This window comes from Desmodus rotundus, chromosome 8 (assembly GCF_022682495.2).
Source record: "Desmodus rotundus isolate HL8 chromosome 8, HLdesRot8A.1, whole genome shotgun sequence".
In the NCBI taxonomy this organism is placed as follows: Eukaryota; Metazoa; Chordata; class Mammalia; order Chiroptera; family Phyllostomidae; genus Desmodus; species Desmodus rotundus.
In genome coordinates, this window is record NC_071394.1 from 47,661,780 (window position 1) to 47,668,167 (window position 6,388).

Sequence of the window (6,388 nt, forward strand, 5' to 3'; positions counted from 1 at the left end):
TCAGAATTCTGACAGTGAGAATGGGTTGTCTTTGTTCCATGAATTATGTGGGTTCATCTGGGCATGACTCAATGGCCAGAAGCTAGAGGCATCCGGAGGCATCTTTATTCAATTATCTGGTGATTGATGCTGGCAGTCAGCTGCAACTTCAGCCTTGGCTTCCATACAGAATGGCGACCGCAAAGTAGTCAGACTTTTTAAAAGGTGGTTTAGGGCTCCAGAACTAAGTGTCCTAATAAACAAAATGAAAGATTCACTACATTTTATGACATAACTTTGGAAGTAGTACAACATCAATTCCCATAAATTAGATGGTTATACACCATCATTAAAATTAAATGAAATTCAAGGGGAAGACACATGATCTTTCATTCTTTTTTAAAAATAGAAACTTTTATTTTTAATATTAGAAACTTTTATTTTTAATATATATTTTATTGATTATGCTATTACAGTTGTACCATTTTCTCTCCCCTTTATTCCTCTCTGTCCTGCATCCCCCCTTCCACAGGAATTCCCCAGCCTTAGTTCATGTCCATGAGTTGTACATATAAATTCCTTAGCTTCTTCATTTCCTATACTTAACCTCCCCCTGTCTATTTTGTACCTACCATTTATGCTTCTTATTCCCTGTACCTTTTTCCCCAGTCTCCCCCCTCTTCTTCCCTGCTGATAACACTCCACGTGATTTCCATTTCTGTGATTCTCTTCCTGGTCTAGTTGTTTGCTTAGTTCATTTCTGTTTTTGTTTTTGTAGGTTCAGTTGTTGATAGTTGTGATTTTGTTGTCATTTTACTGTTCATATTTTCTTAGATAAGTCCCTTTAACATTTCATAACAAAGGCTTGGAGATGATGAGCTCCTTTAACTTGGCCTTATCTGGGAAGCACTTTATCTGGTCTTCCATTCTAAATGATAGCTTTGCTGGATAAAGTAATGTTGGATGTAGGTACTTGCCTTTCATGACTTGGAATACTTCTTTCTAGTCCCTTCTTGCCTGCAAGATTTCTTTTGAGAAATCAGCTGATAGTCTTATGGGCACTCCTTTGTAGGTAACTGTCTCCTTTTCTCTTGCTGTTTTTATTCTCTCCTTCTATTTAATCTTGGGTAATGCAATTATGATGTGCCATGGTGTGTGCTTCCTTGGGTCCAACTTCTTTGGGACTCTCTGTGTTTTCTGGACTTCCTCAAAGTCTGTTTCGTTTGTCAGATTGAGTAAGTTCCCCTTCATTATTTTTTCAAATAAGTTTTCAATTTCTTGTTCTTCCTCTTCTCCTTCTGGCACCCCTATGAATCAGATGTCGGAATGTTTAAAGTTGTCCCAGAGGTTCCAAAGCCTCTCCTCATTTTTTGAATTGTTGTTTCTTCATTCTTTTCTGATCCAAATCACTGATTTGAGCCCCAGTTTTCTTCCCTTCATTGTGGGTTCCCTGTACATTTTCCTTTATTCCACTTTTCATAGCCTTCACTTTTTCCTCTATTTTGTGACCATAGTCAACCATTTATTTGAGTATCCTGATTACCAGTGTTTTGAACTCTGTATCTGATAGATTGGCTATCTTTTCATTGCTTAGTAGGTTTTTTTTTTTTCCCCTGGAGCTATGATCTGTTCTTTCATTTGGGCGATTTTTTTTTTTTTTTGGTCTCAGTGCCCCTGTTACATAGTAAGAGGTGGAGTCTTTAGGTATTCACCTGGGTTGGGCAACCCATTTCTCTGCTTTGTGGCTCTGTATGTTGAAGAAGGGTCCAAGAGGGAACAATGACATTTCCTTGGCTGTGGGCTGGCCTTCAGTCCCTTCCCACACTACCCACAAGCAAATTGGGCCCTTTTGGTGCTGATTTCCAGGTGGGTAGGCTTGCGTACATTCTAGTACCCTGCAGGTCTCTCCAGCTAACTCTCCTGTGAGGCTGGGAGTACCCCTGCCACCATAACCTCTCAGCTTTTGTTAGCCAGAGGTTTTGAGGCTTTCTTTCTATGCACTGGAACCCTGGGTTGTGTGGTCTGTCTTGCTCCTTAGTTGTGCCTTGTGGTTTATCTGCCCACAAATGTGGGACTGCCTGGGCCACCAGCCACTGCCTCACCTGGTCCATGAGCTGCCACTTTGCTGTGAGTTGTCTCTGCCCCAGCTGTCTGTCTCTACCCCTTGTACCACTCTGGATGAATGTTTCTTTAAGTCCTTGGTTGTTGGACTACCATACAGTTTGATTTTCTGGCAGTTTTAGTTATTTTTTGTTTTTAAACTTGTTGTACTTCTTTTGATTGTTCAAGGAAGCAAAGTGTATCTACCTATACCTCCATTTGGCTGGAAGTTCCAACATTTGCTATTTTCATTATGATATGTCTTGGTGGGTAGCTGTTTTCATATATCTTGTTTGGGATTCTTTGTTCTTCCTAGATTTGGTTATCTCTTTCCTTCACCAATTCAGGGAAGTTGTCTTTCATTATTTTTTCAGATAGATTTCCATTTTCTTGCACTTTCTCTTCTCCTTCTGTCACCCTATAATGTTCATCTGAAGTTGCCCCAGAAGTTTTTTACACTATCTTCATTTTTTTGTATTCTTTTTCTTCTTGTTGCTCTGCTTGGTTGTATATTTTTCTCTTATGTTCCATGTGATTGATTTCATTCTCAGGTTCATCCACTGTATTGTTGATTCACTGTAAATTGTTCATTTCCATTAATATATCCTTCCTTTCTTCCTGGCTCTTTTTTATGCTCTTGAAGTACTTACTGAGTTCTTTGATCTTATAACTAGTGCTTTGAATTTTGCATCTGGTATATTGCTCATCTCCATTTTTTATTTCTTTTTCTGGTGTTTTGATCTGTTCTTTTTCAGCCATGCTTCTTTGTGTCCAATTTTGGCAGTCTTCCTGTATCAGTTTGTGTGTATTAAGTAGAGGTGCTATGATACCCTGTCTTGGTAGCATGGCTGTAGGCTCCAGTGGAACAGCCTTCCTTATCACCCAAACTAAGTACTCTCAATGTGCCTCCACATGGACTGAATATATCCTCCTCTTATAGTTGAGCTTTGTTTGCTGTTAGCAGATATATGGGAGGGATTTACCCAATACAGTCAATTGCAAGGACTGGCTGTGACCACTGACCACTGGTGCCTTCCATGGAAGATCAGCTGTGCTTGGGCAGGATAGTGGTACTCTGACATGGCCTACAGATGTCCATAGGGTGCATACACTCTGGGGTTTCCTGGGTATTTCAGGTCAGCATCAGTCACCTGTTTTTATCTGAAGCCAACCAGTGTAGGTAAAAGTAATCTGGAATGGCTGCTACTGGTCCTGGCCTTGGAGGTTCCCAGGTGGAGCCAAACTATGATCCAAAGCTGGCTTCTGCTAATCTGGGCCTAGAGCTGCTCAGGTTGAGGTATGGGGCTGTGGATGGGCCCATAAATTGGGTGAAGTGGAGCCTCATGTAAACCCCAGGGTAGGGCAAACAGTATAAGGTTGATGGGGGCTCAGAAATGGCTCCTGCCTGTGGTTATGTGGCTTTGTGGAGAGAAGGCTCAGAAAAAGTACAATGGCCTCTGCTTATTTTTCTGTCTGGGAGAGAGCTATCCCCCATTCTTGCCCTGATGCCAGACACTTCAGTTCCTCCCTGTATGCCACTGCTGTCTTTCGAGCTGCTACCCTGGTGGTGCTGGAACTCAGAGGGAGTGCATATGAGTAAGTTTGGCATGGGCCCTTTAAGAGGAACTACCAAGGGAGTCCCGCAGTTTTTCTCACCAACTCCAATTCCACTTGTTTTTATAGCCAAGAGTTATTGGTGCTTCTCTTCCTGGCACTTTTACCCTGGGCTGAGGGGCTGGGACTCCTCACTTCCAAGACACCCTCCTGAACTTTTAATCCCAACAAGTAGGTGTGGGACCTGCTTGTTCTACAACTCTGTAACTCTCTGTCTCCTACACTTCTGGATAGATGTGGTTTCCTTAATTCCATAGCTGTCATATTTCCATTCAACTCACTCTATTTCTGACAGTTCTGAGTGATCTTTGGTTTATAGTTTAGTTGTAATTTTGATTCAGTTGTGAAAAGAAGCAAGACCTGTTTACCTGTGCCTCCATCTTGACTGTGAGTGCCAGTCAAGCACCTTAATTCTTGATGACTGATGTAAGTCATGACCTGAGACTGTAACCCTGAACCAGAAAGTGCAGTGATTTAGTTGAAAAGTGAAGATGATGGGGAGTGCTGAGAGTTGGGGAATGAGAGTCCCCAAGAGAAATCACTTGGCAGCTGCTAGGAAGTCTCCACATCTACCCCTCCAGAGCTTCCTAGTCCATGCAGCCAACGGGACTCCCCACCAAATACCCAGCCTTACCAGACAGTCCCAAAATCTGACCTAACAGAGTCACCAATATATGAAACTTGAAAAGTTGGTCTTCATGCTGCCCATCCATCACTACCAAAACTGATAAGTAGAGACAAGGATCAAATATTTATGGGTGCTTTATTCAGATAGCCAGTACTCTGAGGAGATGGCAGATTATGTGCCCTAAAATACCACCTTATATTTCATTTCAAACAAACCGTTTTTGTAAGAAGAAGAAAAGTGTAGGTAAGAGACTTGGAATTCAGGAAAAAGTTTAATCAGATAAAATCTGGGGTTTGGCAACTTTCCTAATATCTTTTTATCTGTTGACTGGTGGTTCTTTAGCCCTAGGCCATGGATGTTTCTCCCTGGAGCACAATCATTCAGAAGTCATCCTGATTGCTTGCAGTTCTCTTGGGGCACAAAGGTTAAATTGTTTGTAGTCTTCTGGATTCAGGGTAGGTTATAACTTTAGTTTCTGGAACAATAGCTTTTTACATGCATTCATTACTAAGCTTATTAACTATCACTTAAAACTAAAAATTTTCCAATCTTGAGTTCCCCCATCAGATCTACCTAATACATACAAACAAACAGAGAGGCATCCAAAATGAAGAGACAAAGAAACAAATCCCAAATTAAAGTACAGGAGAAATTCTAGAAAAAAAAAATTAAATAAAGTGGAGGCAAGCAATCTACCAGAGACAGAGTTTAGGATACTGGTTATAAGAATGCTCAAGGAACTTAGTGGGAACTTCAACAAGGAAATAGTAAGTATAAAAACAAACATAGAAACTATAACAAGAACCAGTCAGAATTGAAGAATACAATAACTGAAATAAAGAATACACTAGAAGGAATCAACAGCAGATTAAATGAATCAGAAGAATGAATCAGTGAATTTGAAGACAAAGTGGTAGACAATACCCAATTGGAAAAACAAAAACAACAAAGAATTTAAAATGAGGATTGTTAAAAGACCTTTGAGACTACATCAGGCATAACACCATTTGCATCACAGGGATACCAGAAGGAGACAAGAGAGCAACTTACTGAGAAACTACTTGAAGAAATAATAACTTAAAACATCCCACACAAGGCAGAGGAAATAGATATGCAAGTCCAAGAAGTGCAAAAAGTCTTAGAAACATATGAACCCAAAGAGGTCCACACAAAGATGCATCATGACTAAAATACTAAAGGTAAAAGATATAAAAAGAATATTTTAAAAGTTTGTTCACTTTTTGTCTCTTGTATGTTTGAAATCTGGGAATAAGGGAATTTGAGGTTTTTCTGCAGCACATGAGCATCTGCAGGCCCTACCCTCTTATACTAGTTCTTCTTGTTCTCAATAATCTCAAAACTTCCCATTGGAGTTAAATGCTAACTTATTGCTGATCTGGATATTCAGATAGATGTTGTCAACGTGTCATATTTTTCACAGATGTTTAAGACATGATTTAACATTTTAGTTCCTCTTCCTAGCCTTTGGTATGGTGTCAACTATCCTAGTGTCATGGTGTAAAGTCTCTTCTGATTCTGTGAATGACCCACATTATAGCCAAACACATCTACCACAATATCATTGAAACAGGAAAGTTTTGCTAGCTTGCCAACCTCCAAGACATCCTTGTAGAACTTGTCATTGTAGTTGACTAGAAAGATGACCTGGTTTAATCTCTTTAGCTGTTTAATACTGTGTGGTGTCACTTCACCCAGCTTGGTCTGGTCTTTCATGTTTCTCATCTGCTGAGGCCCTTGGTACCATAGATATCAACATCATTGTCATTGCTGACCTGAGCTCTCAGTGCCCTCAGCTTGGACCACTCAACCACACAAACCAGCTTCCCTCCTAGGGCAGGCAGCTGAGATGGTGATGGAGGCCAGAAGAGCAGCCTTGTGTCTCCAGAGCATGCAGGAGTGTCTCCTACCACCATACTTGTGCTGCAGCTTTTTCTCATGTGCACATGGAAACCTCCCAAAAGGAGAATCTTAAATGCAATAAGAGAAGGGCAGAGAGTTACTTACAAGAAAGCTGTCATAAGACTGTCAGTTGATTTCTCAACAGAA

At 40.6% G+C, this 6,388-nt stretch overlaps 1 pseudogene; it reads right to left on the bottom strand.

Annotated features, from left to right (window-relative positions):
• Positions 1-5,506: 5,506 nt before the first annotated feature.
• LOC112320781 (N-alpha-acetyltransferase 50 pseudogene) lies at positions 5,507-6,055 on the bottom strand (annotated as a pseudogene).
• Positions 6,056-6,388: the final 333 nt, after the last annotated feature.